The sequence below is a fragment of the Anser cygnoides genome, chromosome 13, assembly GCF_040182565.1.
Source record: "Anser cygnoides isolate HZ-2024a breed goose chromosome 13, Taihu_goose_T2T_genome, whole genome shotgun sequence".
Classification (NCBI taxonomy): Eukaryota; Metazoa; Chordata; class Aves; order Anseriformes; family Anatidae; genus Anser; species Anser cygnoides.
The window spans coordinates 2,348,879-2,363,934 of NC_089885.1; the positions used below are offsets into that span (position 1 = coordinate 2,348,879).

The 15,056-nt window shown below is 36.3% G+C and overlaps 1 protein-coding gene across 3 annotated transcripts in view; it reads right to left on the bottom strand.

The window, feature by feature from the left end:
• The window catches only part of TENM1 (teneurin transmembrane protein 1), an 848,278-nt gene that overhangs the window by 770,400 nt on the left and 62,822 nt on the right, over positions 1-15,056 (bottom strand). For 2 of the 3 annotated variants that reach the window (XM_048070576.2, XM_067005240.1), the window contains exon 3: positions 8,324-8,392. The gene's annotated coding sequence lies outside the window, so the exon portion shown is untranslated. Of the gene's footprint in view, positions 1-8,323; positions 8,393-9,926; positions 11,516-15,056 lie in introns of those variants that run through there. The other variant, XM_067005241.1, reaches the window with a different exon arrangement.

The window sequence follows — 15,056 nt, forward strand, 5'->3', positions numbered from 1 at the left end:
AGCAAAACTTCAGCATGACACAGTACAGTCAGACTGCAAAAGCTAGCCCATCTGACTGTCAGAAATCAAGACCACTGTAATTCTAAAAACAAAGACCAAAGACCGCCATAAGGTTTGTTAGCTCACATATTAACCACCAGTTTCCAGCTAGCAAATCAAGAAATATTTCACAAGGTGAAATTCAAGCTCATCTGGCCTGGTTTAATTTGCTAAACTAATGATGCCCCTAGACTTTATTGCAAGACTAGCAATTAACTATTTTTTTTCTTATGTAAATGAAAAAAATTAGCTTGGAACAAACCAAACCTGTGATGTTTTGTTTTTTCCCCTCACACACAAGGAAAAACATATTTGACATGAAATGTTCCATTTGTTCTAACGTAAAACCTAAGGACAGCTTTGAACGTAACCATCCAGATGAAGGAAAGTGTGATACATAATATTACACAAGTATATTGTTTCTGATCATATCTCTCTAAATGGCTGGTAACCAAACTCCAAGATCTTCAAAAAAATTACTAACTTTATGCATGTCCAAAATGTCAAAGATTGCTTTGCATGTGGTGGAAAGGGCAATGGAAAAGCACTTGTGTCTGAGGTGAGTCTCAATAACAGAGCTGCATAGAACAACTAGTGAAAAAAAAAGTCTCCGGGGGGAAAATCATGAAGGAAAGTTCTGTTATTTATTTATTTATTTGTTTATTTTGGCCAAATCCAGAAGCAGTACACCTGTACCTTTTCCTTAGGATCCCTCCTGAATCTCACACTGCATTTCCTCAGTCCTCTCCTTTGCCTTTCTTTCACTTCTTCAGATAAATGTTTATGATCTCATTGAAGTGCCCTCTTCCTTTACTCTCCCACTCTCTATCTTTGCTCCCAAGTGTCTGTCCTCTATTACCTCTGGGCCCTTACTCAATTTCTCACCATCTATCATCTCTGCAGAAGTCTTCCCATCACCACATGAGCTTTCCAATATGTAGTTCTAGAAACTGTGTTTCTCCAGCATCTCCTTGGGAAAGCCTGCCTCCATCTTATACTATACACAGCAAAGCTGAAATTTTCGTATTACCTACAATTGGGGTTATTATAATACCGTCCCTCCTTATTACTTAAAACTTAATTTCTTTTCCCTGGGTTTGTTTTGGTGGAACTAAGATTTTCCTATAAACTAGAGATTGAAAATGCAAGAAACATCCTTGTACAAATCATCCAGGAGAGTGAGTTTGCTTGGCTCAGATTCCCACGCCCCTTTTGGGGATTCCCATGAGTTTCATCAGCATTCACTGCAGGCACAAAGGACGCAGTGTGCTGGGCTCTTTGTAGGACCAGAGCCAAACTCCAGTATAAATGACTACACAGTTCTGCAACACAGAAAATATATGTATGAAGATCTGAAACCCCCAGGACCTAGATAATTAATACATATAATTAATATTATGTTAACATAGGCATTTGCATGTTTTCTGAAGTATCATTTGTTTCTTTTTTATACTGATTTTCAAGGAGAGACTTAATATTTGATCGTTTACCCACAGAGGATTCTCTAACTATAGTATCTCCTATGTGCAAATTTGTTTACAATGAGGAACTCATTTGTTTTAGGGCAGAATTGTTGATAGCCTCCAAAAACAAATACAATATCTGACTTAATAAAGAGATTATATATCTAATGGATTTATGAGGCTATAAAAAATATTAAACCCATGAGAACTCAGCTTACAGTGGCTCATAAGTGTTATTTCCAACTGCTAAGTTAACATTTTATGGTATCATTATGCAACTTTTTCAGTCCCATTGGAGAATTTTTTCTATTCTCACTTCTCAAATGAATAGCCTGAAACAATGTACTCCCAAACTGTTCCAGCTGAAAATCTTAAAACACCCTGTTGAGAATCATAGTTAGGTTATTATCTCTGGAAAATACAAACATTTGCCTCCCAAAACATCCAGGGATGCCATATTACTAAACAGTTATTTCTTATTCATCTTTCAGCTATTTTATTAAACCTTTATAAAGTTATTTTCAAAACAGACAACTGAAAATGAAGCATTACCATGTGTCTTATTGTTAAGATAAAGTTCATGAAAAGCACAGGGATGATTAATTGGTCTTTACTTAGAATGTGATTGAAAGGTTTTCTGCATCTCTGTTGTGTCATGGGGAGTGAATGCAATGAGGATTTCCACGTGTAGCAGGTATCCTCTCACGGCAGTGCCACTGGTCACTTTACTGATTTGTTATCCTACTGCACTAGGAAATGCTCCATTTTGGAAAGATGCACACAAAAATAAAGAGGATATAACAAAAAAAACTACTAAAACCGGCTCAATTTGGAGACAGACCTTCAGCCAACAGGAGAGGGTTTTTTTTTTTTTTTTTCCTTTTTCTTTTTTTGACAGGATTTCTACCAGACTAGAAGCTAAGTGATTAATGCAAAGTTATGCTTTCTTAAAAATTGGGCCATTCTTTCAGCTGGACCCTTCAAAATTTGAGGGCTTGTGTGACTTATTGCCAGCCTCAATCTAGCTGCAGCACAGGTGAATCCACACCTGGGAATCTCAGTATTTCAAGCCCCATGGGGCTGAGAAATTATTACAAAAGAACTGAAAGTAAATTCAGCATCTTCTCACAGAATTATGTAATAACGTATCAACAACATTAAATAACAGAAATTTTAGGCACAAAAATCTTAGCTTCAGTGTCCGGCGATACAAAGAAATGTTGCTATTGAGGCATCTTTTTTGAGGAGTCAAGTTCCTAGTCAGAACAGAGTGACAATATTATCAGATTGCAGAATAATTTGGGTTGGAGGGGACCTCAGGGGAAATATGTTTTAATAACCTGCATCACTGAGGTCAGGCTGCTCAGGGCCTTGTCCAGTCAAATTACGAGCATCTGTAAGGACAGAGATGGCACAGAAAGCTCTAGGCAGTCTGCTCTGGTGTTTGACCACCCTCATGGTTTTCCTTTCGAAGTGGAATCTTCCATGTTTTATGTTGTGAGTCTGACTGTCTTCACATTGGCTTCAGCCATGGTATTATTCAACTCTTCTGCATTTTAAAGTGTCAGATTTTGAATACAGATGTGTCTTTGTAGCGTTGTACCGCTCATATCAAGACCCTGCTGCCATTGCCACTACAGCCTTTGGCTTTTGTTGGAGCACAAATATTTAGAGGAGCACAATGTAACAGGTCCTTAGTGAGAAAGTTCTTTTCTGTTTTGGCACTGTCTCACCTGGTAAAGGCATGCACTGTGCTTCCCTCCCTAGCAAATTTTCCATATTGTGTGACAGTGTTAGACATGCACAGAACACCACCTGTGAGTCCAAATCCAAAAGCTAATTTTATGCATTAACCTGTGGAGCAATAAAATATCTATTGTCTACCTGGCAAATTAAATTTTAGTGCTACTGAGTCTATGGGGGTTGGACTTCTGATAAAGCCAAGGTCTCAGCCAGTGCCCTATCTGCTACCACTTACTCAGAAAGCTACCTGCAGCTCAATATCGTCTCCCCACAAGAAAATTCAGTTCTGGCTGGGACAAAGATTACCAACTTTTATGGGAACTAACAGAAAAATCTTACACAGAGCCACAGAGCTCCACAAATTTCTCATTAAAGGTAATTAAGACAGACACAAAGATTGAGACAGAAATAACTTGATAAAGCTTACTAGTCTGAAGTTTGGAATGAATCACACTAGATGATTTCAGCAATCCTTGTTTATAAACAGAAAATTAAGAAAAAAAACGAAAAACAAATCAGTAAACAAATATGGGCAAGACCTAATGAGCTCCACCCCAGGGATGATAACTGTTGCAACAGTTTATTGTCAAATAGAAACCATGATGTTTCCCTTAAACACAATGCCCAGTCCTGCTGTGAGGGCAGTAAAGGGGATTTTGGTCATTGTTTTCAAAGATAACAACTTCTGTTCACTTCTACAATTTATTTGAGTAAAATTAACTGCAATCATTGGATTCTTATTGCAGCAACTAGTAAGGAGATGTACAAAACCAAATACATTCCAACATTGGCCACACCTCGAGTACTGTGTTCAGTTTTGGGCCCCTCACTACAAGAAGGACATGGAGGTGCTCGAGAGAGTCCAGAGAAGGTCGACAAAGCTGGTGAGGGGTCTGGAGAACAAGTCTTACGAGGAGCGGCTGAGGGAGCTGGGCTTGTTCAGCCTGGAGAAGAGGAGGCTCAGGGGCGACCTCATCGCTCTCTATAGGTACCTTAAAGGAGGCTGTAGCAAGGTGGGGGTTGGTCTATTCTCCCACATGCCTGGTGAAAGGACGAGGGGGAATGGGCTAAAGTTGCACCGGGGGGGGGAGGTTAGGTTGGATATTAGGAAGAACTTCTTTACCGAAAGGGTTGTTAGCTATTGGAATGGGCTGCCCAGGGAAGTGGTTGAGTCACCACGCCTGGAGGTCTTTAAGAGACGTTTAGATGTAGAGCTTAGTGATATGGTTTAGTGGAGGACTTGTTAGTGTTAGGTCAGAGGTTGAACTAGGTGATCTTGGAGGTCTCTTCCAACCTAGACGATACTGTGATTAATTTGTTTTCCAAGAATATTATTCAGAAGTGTTTTTAAAAAACAAAAACATTTCCTGAAATTAAGTATAATTGTTTATAAGCTACAATCTTTATTTCTACTAAAATTGATCTAGCCCTTATTTTTTAGTAATGCCATGAAAAGCCTCCATTGCAGGTGACTGTTTCAGGAATACAGTAATTTCCTTCTCTGAATCTAATAAGGTTACATGCCACTGTTACTTCAGGATGACATATAATAGTCCTCTTTTTTATTTTTTCCAAATTATTTTGCAATCAAAAGTTTCCAAATAATTCCTCCCAGACATGGAAAAATTACAGCTAGGAAGCCAACTTTCTATGCTAGTTTTTTTCACCTATATCCATACTTCTGATTCAATCTTTTAAGATACCTAATTACATTCCGAAGTTAACTTTGCATTTTAACAGATTGTGTTTTGCATGCAAGCAATGCAGTTTATGACCTGTTTACATTTTAAATCTTTTGCCCCTCAATGTTTTAAAAGAAGCCATAAAATTTGTTTTCTGTTACAGTGCTGCAGGGGTCTTGACATTTGCTTTGTAATCTGTCTGTACACTAAAAAAAAAAAACTCACACATGCATCTTCTCAAAGCTTATTACATTACTTCAGCATTGAGCAAAGAGGGTATATTTTAAGTATAGCCACACATTCCACTGCCTTCAGTTTTGATTTACATTATTATTCTACACTTTAAAAGATTTTGAGCTTGTAAACAAGGTGCCAAACTCTAGGGCATTATGCTGGTGCAAACAGATGATCAACAAAAAGAATCAACTTTAAAATACTCTGATTTGATGTAGAAATGACAGACTGAGGTAAATTGAGGGGAAAAAAAAAAAAGTAGTTTGTATTAGGCTGCAAAGAAGCGATTACAACTCAATGGGGGAAAAAAGTACAATATGAGAAGCTTAAAAAAACCTGAAAATCACAGAAGTTGGTCTGCCAGAGGTCAAGTCAATAAGAAAGAGTCTAACTCCAGGCCCATACTCAATATGTCAACTTCTACAGAAAACTCAGAAACTGACTTTCTTCAGAAGAAGCATATGTCATTCTAAATTTAATTCATTCACTTCTGATCATAAAACTGAAAAGTACAAAAACACCTGCAAAATGTGCAAGGAAACAGAGGTTTGAGCACAAAGTCAATAAAAATGTTCAGGAAGGCACATCTCTGCAACCACCAGCAAGCTGCCCCACTAAAACCATACAGCTGACTACTGTCCCCCGCTGGTTTTACACACAACATGGGGCTTATCATAAGAAAACATTAGGACTGGGCATTAGTTTTATGTCTGTGATGCAGAAATAGCAGGGCTAATGCAAAGCAGTAGGATACAGAGAAATAGTTATGCCTGTATAGATCTGCTGGAAAGGAAGAAAAGAGAACAATATTGCAGTCATTGATCCTCACTTGGCAGGACAGGGTCAGAGACTCAAATATTTTGTTTTATGAACTGATTACAGCACTCGTGCTTTTAATTTTTTGGCATTAAAATTTCATAAGAGCTTTAATGTTGACTTACTGCACATTTACAATAGCCACACTGATACCATCAACCACGATGACTCTAAAAGCTTTTTAACAAACTATATGGACTATAAACTAGCCTTGACAAAGTAGCCTTCAGAGACTTTCAAATGCAGTAATGTATGCTTTATTAGGGCTTCTTGCTAATTCTTCATGTCAGTCTGAAATTTAGGTTTTCTTTTTGTTAAACTTCAAAGTTTCTAAAAAGCTGTGTAAATCAGGTGAGGTGAGGACTTTTGGGATTGGTTTACAAACTTCTCATAGGTGCTGTAGCTCATATTACTTCAGTTTTCATTGAATTTCCATCAGTATCTTTCAAGATGTACAACAATAAGCTAGAACACAAAATGCTCCGTCCACCCTCCTACGTACTACGGAATACACTATGTGTATTCTGTATTCAATTAAGTACTGTATTCAGTTGTTTCCCCCCCCCCCCCCCCCCCCAAATTTTGCCTCTATCCACGTGCTACTGATTCATGAGCAGCTTCTGATTTTCTTGGAAGAATTATTTTTATCTCATCTTCCTTTACAGCTAATAACTTAACTGCAGGAAATTTGTAGTTTACCTACTCAAAATTCATACTAAGAAAGTTAATTCCATTTGGAGATTCAGTTCACGTGATATTATTTCTCCTCCCAAACTGGATTAATGTAATTATTTTATTCAGTATGCAAATACCCACATTTAACACAGACGATTTTGACTTTTTAAATTTCCTCCAGTTTCTTCAACTTTTCTACTTGCTTTCCACTAACATGGTCTTATGTAGAGGAAAAAGTCTTTTTTCATTATTTTATCATTTAAGTAATATTTGCTAATTAAAACTAACCGTAATAATCACAATCATAATTTCTGTAATTTGCATCTTGACAAAAAGATTTCTTAAAAATACATCACAAACCAGGAACAATATGTTTCAGATTTTATGATTAATATATATGGATAGCGTAAGGCAATCCTCAAGGAAACTGAAAGGGAAAGATGAAAAAGATAAATGTATTTTAAAGCACCCTTAATATATAGTACCCAATCAACTAATAAGAAGGCTGTCACATTAATCAGAACAGCTTGAAGCTGCCCCATGTAATCTGAATCTAATAAAAACGGACAATCCCACCACTTAATTCAGGGTGTACAGGCTTCATCAGAACTCAAACCATGATCCTTGATTTCTCCAATCCACTTCAGTCAGTCTACATCACCTTCATCAGTCTGAAGAAGGTTATGACTACACCATCCCTGCCCATGGTAAATTACTGCCAGAGAAATGGTTTCACCCAGGGCACTTCATACCACATCAGGTAGTGCAAAATGCTGCCTCAGTAAAACCTTTGTTGGGAAGATAATTAATGGGCCAGAAACAAGGAGAACCCTCTTTGTGTATGCTGCTGCACTGCATATGACCACAGATCACAATTTTTTCATGTAGATATGTCACAGGTTTGAGCAGTATGAAAAATAAGTCAGCATACTTTAGCTTTCAGAAGAAAAAAAAATTTAAATTAAATGATAGTTTACTATCGAGTTGACAGAGGATACTTCTCCCTCTAATCATAACCACTCTGTTTGTATATAAACTTTTTCTCTCCCTTCTCCCCCCCCCCCCCCCCTTTTTTTTTTTTTTTTTAAGTATTTCTTGTTAATTATCCCACAGGATAAGGAATGTACGAGCAACATTACAAGTAGGATATTTGTTCGTAAATGGGATTGGAAAAGGCAACTGAAAGACAAGTGGAAAGGTGAAGAGTTGAAATATCTGCTGGAGTCTTGTTTGTTTAGATTAGCAACTGATTACCACTTGCCCACATCAACTGCAATCAACAGTACTTATATTTACCCTTGGCATTTCCTTCTGAGCTATCAATCAAACATTTCTTTCCGGTTTTCATGTTAATGTCCTCTTCTAATCTCCAATATATGTGCACTTAGTCCCTAATTTGACAACACAAGTATTATTAAAAGTAAGAAACACTCAAATAATTTAGTGAATATGGGTGAATTTTTGTTCCTGATTCAAAGCTTGTGCTCTCCTTTGGAGTTTAGCTGAATCGAAGCTTCATTAAGGTCAAAATTGCTCCAAATACTTGAAAATTTACTTTTCTAATAAAAACTAATGGAGAGTATTTAAAGACTATTATTCTGTGTGTAGCAATAAATTATCAAACCCCAGTTTGTTTCCTGAAAATAATGTTTTAACTGAAAATACACTTACAGAGCTCGAGCTGTAGATCCATCAGCTCTTCCTGACAACTTAAAGATGTTTCATCTTTATGAGCAGCCTCTAAATGTGAAAAAAGTGTGCAGATTATTAGTTTATATTCACTACAAAGATTTAAAATATACACTCATGCGTGATTCATTTCTTGGGATTTTTTTTTCTTTTTTTTAATAAATTCCACTAACCTATTTCAGCAACTATTTAGTGCTGCTGTCCAAATATGAGCGTAGCAGAACCTACCATTCTCAAAGACTGCAAGCAATGCTAGCGTGTTTCCCAAGTACAGCAAGTACAAGACATTTCACAGGAGAGCTGCAGTGTTTGCAGCTGCACGTTTACATTGCATCTCTGGGTACACAGACATAACCTCTAGTTTGACCAGTTCTTCCAAATGAATTGCAACATGCAAAGAAATTTTCAGTGAGTTCCTAGTATTGTCAGAATTGCCTCCTCATTAGTATGATAGTCAGCTCCCGAAAATGTACTGAATTACTATTTTAAATACAAATATACCAAACTTTCAGACAGATAGAACCTTATGAATGACTTTTCAAAACCTAAAAGGCAGGCAAAGACTTTGCATTTAAATTGATTTTTTTTTTTTTTTTAAGGGTTTCCTGAAAAGCCCTATTTTCACAACCACACTTAGTGATATCTAGCAGGATACCATAAAATACGGGTAGCCTGGAATAGAACGGCATTCATTTACATACAGATGAGCTCATTACTATTGATTTTTTTTTATCAGCCTTGATTCAAAATTTGAAAGATGTTTTATGAAACTACATAAAATATTAAGCTATGGCCATTCTGTTATCAGTGTTTATCATTACTAACTATTTGTACAAGTTTTTACCTGCGTTTTAGTAACCATCATTTCATATGTTGATTTGAATCAAAATCATCCACCCTCCAAATCTTAATCTCTGTTAGGAAGTATTTACAAGTATAAAGTGCATTGCATTGCCTTGTCATGAGAAGTTTATGCTATAATATGACAAGCTACCAAAACATAAGCTCATATTTTAATGGAACCAATATGCTACACTTTCTGTCAGGGAGATGTGTCTTCTACCTATCACTTGAACCCACATCAAATTTATGGGCAATCTGCAGAAACTTCCTTGAATAAATGTTGACTTCAAAAGGGTTGACACACATCTTTTCAGAAGCCAGTTCTTAATGAATTTTTTTTTTTTTTTTTTTTTTTTTTTTTTTACACAAACATGCACTGGCTCAGGAGATGAACCATTAAGAAATATCAACCAGAAGGATGCTGCACACCTTCAGTGGTGTTGTCAACTCTTTCCTCTGCAGAAGACCACCATAATTAAATGACTGTTGATAATTTAATATGAAAACCTTAAAAGTTATCCAGAAAAAAAGTGTGTGTGTGTGTGTGGGGGGGGGGGATTCTATCCTAATGCAGCAGTACAGACTCTGGAATGTGTGCAATAAACTCGACCACAATGTCAAAAATTATCCCTAAAGAAGTGATGTCCTCCTAAGCTGACGTGGTGTAACTGAACGAGGAGTCCCATGCCTCAAACAGCAAAAATATGATGCTATGAATGTAATGAGAGGTAAAGGTACTCACACTGTCCAATTAGTGCCCTTAGTCAGAAGCCCCCAGTGATGACCCGTAGCCCCTCATGTCACAGAAAGCCCAGCTCCTCCTCTTGCCTCACTTAGGTCTGTCCCTCACCTCACACCCTGCACGCTGCCACTTCGATGTACTTTCACCCTGACAAAAGACAGAGTAAAGCCTTTCACTGCTGTGAGATCCAACTGGCTTAAGCAGCGATTAAGCACACAAAATCAAAAGATGAACAACGCAAAACAAAACAAAAAAGCTTGGATTTGGCCACATACTGACTTAAAATAGCCCAGCTTGAGGGCCTAACCACAAAATTTCAGCAGGATTTCAAAAGGTGGTTTAGACACCGACACTGTTTTTTCATGCCAGCTTTTGATTTTTCTAAAGGCGTGGCAGTGTACAATCCTATTCAGATAGCTCTTGGATTACAACCCTTCCCATCACTGAGCATGAATTAATAATTTCTGAAGTGGCAGATTTTAGTTTAAACGTTGCAGTGCATTATTGTTAACATTACAGCCTCTGAAACTGCAGATTGTGTACTATTGTTCAAGAGTTTCCTTCCTGCAGAGTTTTTGGAGGAAACGAGCGTTCATGAACAAAGCTTTGCTAATTAGCTCGGAGCCTGCCTGTCTGAAGGGGCCATCAGTAATGAAAAATGAGACGCAATCAGCGAGAGACTTTAGAACACAAGAAATTGGCAAGAAGATCACAGCAAACCAAAACATAATTGTATTCTAAATATTGCATCAGCTTCAAAATTAAAAATATAGAAATATGGGAAAATTCTTTAACACAGATGATAAGCATAATTGGAAGGTATAGAGAGTTGATTAACACATTCAGACAAACCCGTTGTATTTGGAATACATTATTCTTCTCATGTGCTGGTGGGTAAGTATCTAGCTTTCATTTCAACACTTTTTTATGAATTAGCCACGCTAGAAAACCATTGAGGGTATCAGCAAAAACTCACTTGAAATTCCATCTTTTGCACTTGAAATTTAGCTTATACAGACTTGACTGTTTGTCATTGAGATCTCATATGCATCAAAACAGAACATTACACCAACAAGAGAGGTTTCTGCAGTGCTTAGCAGAACATTCCAGAGCAAAAGCAGAGATCTACCTCTGCGGAATGAAAGATGTTTTCCAGATATTACATTAAAATATTGAAGCATCTTCACAATAATATAGCTTGTAACTGATAAACCACAAAAGGTATATCAAAAGTCCAGCTTTATAATCTGATTAATAACGACTATATAATAGAAACACCCACTCCAAGATTAATCAACAAAATGATTGCAAACTTTGAGCACTGAGGACACAAAGCATTTAACAGTGATGCAGTTTATCATAAGGCCCTAATACACACGCAATCATTCAATTATGTCCCAAATTGTTTCCGAGAAACTGTTTATATTTACATGAAATGCTAGGGTTATCTAGACACCTAGACAGATTCTTCTAGGTTGTCTTTTTTTTTTTTCCCCCCCTATGCTAAATTTCTCAGTAGAATTACAGAAAAAAAATCTCCAATAGAAGGAACTTGTTTTTTTATGCTCAGACTATTCCCATAAGAGAGATGTGTTATCAGAATCTCTGCACTGGAAATTAAAATAATTCCATTACATTTAACTTTCCAAAAACATTTTCTTTGAGCCAGGACTGTTGCCCTTTATGAATAAGCCAGCTAGAACTTGGACTAGGCTTTAAGAGAAGACACTTTCTTTTTCACTGTACCTTATATTTCAGTGATGTCTATACTCACTCCATGTTAACAGATGTGTCAAGGCAGACATCCAAAATAACAAAAGAAACTATTGCTGTAAATATTCAAGTTCCAAGGAGAGAAAAAATAGTTGCTAACAAAAAGTCACATTTGGATTCTTCAGAGAAAAGCCACAGGCATGTATCAACATTTCAAATATTTAATCGAAGCTTTACTTAGTCTTTGTAAACCTGTCAAAGTTTGACTGTGACTAATTGTCTGGGAGATCACTGATAATTTCATAGAAGTCATCAAGGTCTATTGCATAAACTTCTACATGGAGTTGGAAAATCTATATTAGCATGAAAGAACATAAAATCTTCGATTTATAAATGGTTTGGGAATAGACAGAAGACGGAACTATTTAATAAAATACATACACCTATATAACACAGAAAATAGCTAATAATGTACAGAAAATACTTCTATGAGAATTGAAGGATTTTTTGTTTGTTTTTCCTGAAAGTATATGGAAGTAAGGAAATTGAGAGCAAACTGTGTACTATAAAGTTTATGCACCACATGTATTTTCTATTTACAACTTTCTGGCTTCTGTCATCTTTTATTTCAGAGTCATTGTGTCAGTTCTTTCTCTTCTGAAGGGCACAAATATTGGCTTGCCCTTCCTATACTGCTAGCACAAAACAACAGCCCCCAGGCACCAGGAACTATTTTCAGAAATATCACAAAGCAGTATTTATGTACATGTACACACACAGATGCATCATGTATAAGCACCTCACACAACAGGTCATTAAATTGGATGGAAGTGACAGAAAAAAAAAAGAGAAATGAAGTAGAATCAGTAATCCGTTATTTGCTTCATGCAGTGGTAACGTACTACAGAGCATTTCTGTAACCATGAAAAAAATCATAAAAACTGGACTGTCTAAACCTTCATGAGTCCAATGGGTTATTCATTTGACCACTGTCGCTAATTGTTCAGACAAAATGTCTAGTAAGATACAGTGCACATACATGTGCTTATTTTTTCAAACAGGTATTCCCAAGCAACTTGCAGGGAATGCATTTTACTGTATATACAGTTTGTAGGGCAACAGCAACAATTTTCAGCTGAGCCAAACTTCTGGACACTAAGAGTCCATATTAACTAACAGAAAGCTCCATGCAAAACGTAGCAGTCATTTTATCATGAGAAGATCCTAGTAATAAAAATAATTAAAATACAAGACAACATAAATGCACGTCTTCCAGGGCACTCTGCTGTATATTTCTGCTGTTCTTTGTATAGCCAGACTATTTTATAGTCCTCCACATCAGAGACAACACACCAGACTGAACAGATCACTGCTCTATATGGAAACTCAAAAATTTCTGCAAAGGAATTTTCCTCCACTGGTAAAGTAGAAGCACTTGGGTTTATCCCACAGGACCCAAAGTAACCCTGGATACTTTATCAAAACATTATGATATAAAAAAACTTCTAGCTTTCATGAAGAATGATACTGCTCATACTAATACCATTAGGACACTTTTTTTTCTTTTTTCCAAATGGGGAAAAAAAAGATTTATTTTGATTTATCATTGAAAGAACTTGTACAACTGGAAGAGATACATATGAGAAATAACAATGGAAATCATTTGATGATAGTAACATATTTACTAATTGCTTCAATCCACAGGAAGCAAAAAAATATCCAGAAGTTCCTGGCTTTAATCCCCTTCTCACATCAACTTTTTGTTAATTAGCTATCAAGTAAACCTTTGTACATTATGCTTGTACAGTCCTCTGATATTCTGGTTGTAATACATAAACAGTTCCTTTTGCTTCCTTACGCCCTTTGGACAGAGTCTTCCCTGAGTAAGTATGTGGAATAAATTGAGTGTTTTTTGTGTATTTGTGTACTCAGTCATACTAGGTGGAAAGACCAATTTTTTCTATCTATACTCAACAAGATTACCTTTCCTGCGAGGAACTGAACTGTTCAATATGAAAGTAAGGAGAGCAAAAGATAGTTTGCTGTAACATTGTTTTGGTTTAGGTTCCTCATGAGGGTTGATCACATAATTCTGCTCTGCCTTTTCATTGGAAATCTGCCTCGAGTCTTGAGGGAAGCATGCAACTAATCAAGTATGTGCATGAAACTACTGTTTCCAGTAACACACTGCTGAAATTTAAATCAAAATTCATGCTTAATTTCTACAAAAGGGCAAAGTTTTCTGATAAAGATACAAGAAGTTTACAGCATTCTTACTCATTTTCTGAGCATTTGTACATACATTTCTAATGTTCACTTTTAGGTTAAGATAGGTTGGTTTGTTTAATCCGTGATAAACCTAAAGTATAATTCCACAGAACATATTTTGAATAATACAGTGCAAGGTCATCAAGAAGGCTAAATCTTCAAAATGAAAGTTGTTAGCAGGGAATATGCTCTTTCTTCCCCTCCAAACAGAGATTTATCATCTTGAACTAGTGCAGGTCCTTGAACCCTGAAGACAGGGAATAATCCTGTTCATATTTTTGTGCTCTTAGGGTTTTTCCTTTGTGGGTGTGTAAAGTTAATCATTTTGTACTATCCTTTTTGGCTAGCATTACATTTCTGTTTCAATCTTCAGGTATTCCCTCCAAAATGTTGCTGGAAATAAAAGGAGTTATTAAACATAGGACATAGTGACACTTTATGTCATGCTGACCTGATTTCCTGACCCTTCTTCATGTGTTATGACATTAGTTTATCTTTCTAGTATCCACCTGCATTATTTGCAACTGCCTGATTATCTAATACAGTAACACAGTACTTCCATGCACAAGAGTCTTACTTAGATTTAAATGCACTGTAAAACAAGTATGAAGAGGAGAGATCATACTTCATGCAAAACTTCGATATCACTATAAAGAAGAAAAATAGCCTAAAAATCATTAAAAATGAATGAATTAAAAGATTATAAATTTCTTTCATGAACTAGTGAGAAACATTCTAAGTATTTTATTACAATAAATTACTTCATATTTTAAACAAAGTGCATTTTTCAAGACTGATTAACTATTATACATGTTTAAAATGTTAGCTAGACTTTAACATATTTAAAAAATAAACTATAGATGTCTGCTATTGCTCAGTGTTTGAAATCTTGAATTTGGATTTTAAAAAAAAAGTCTTAATTTTTGTTTGAACTTGCCAATATTTGCCAAAATGTTTACAGTTCTTTCAACACAGAGAAGAGATTTAGAGCGGGTATGAGCAGTACCTGATTTTCCAGCCGTAGTCTGTTTCATATTCTTTTTTTCAACATTCTAACTACGTGCTATGGATTTGATTTTTGAACGTACAAGTAACTAATGAGGGAAAAGGTCACATCAGATAAGGATTGGAAACACACCAGACTTTTAA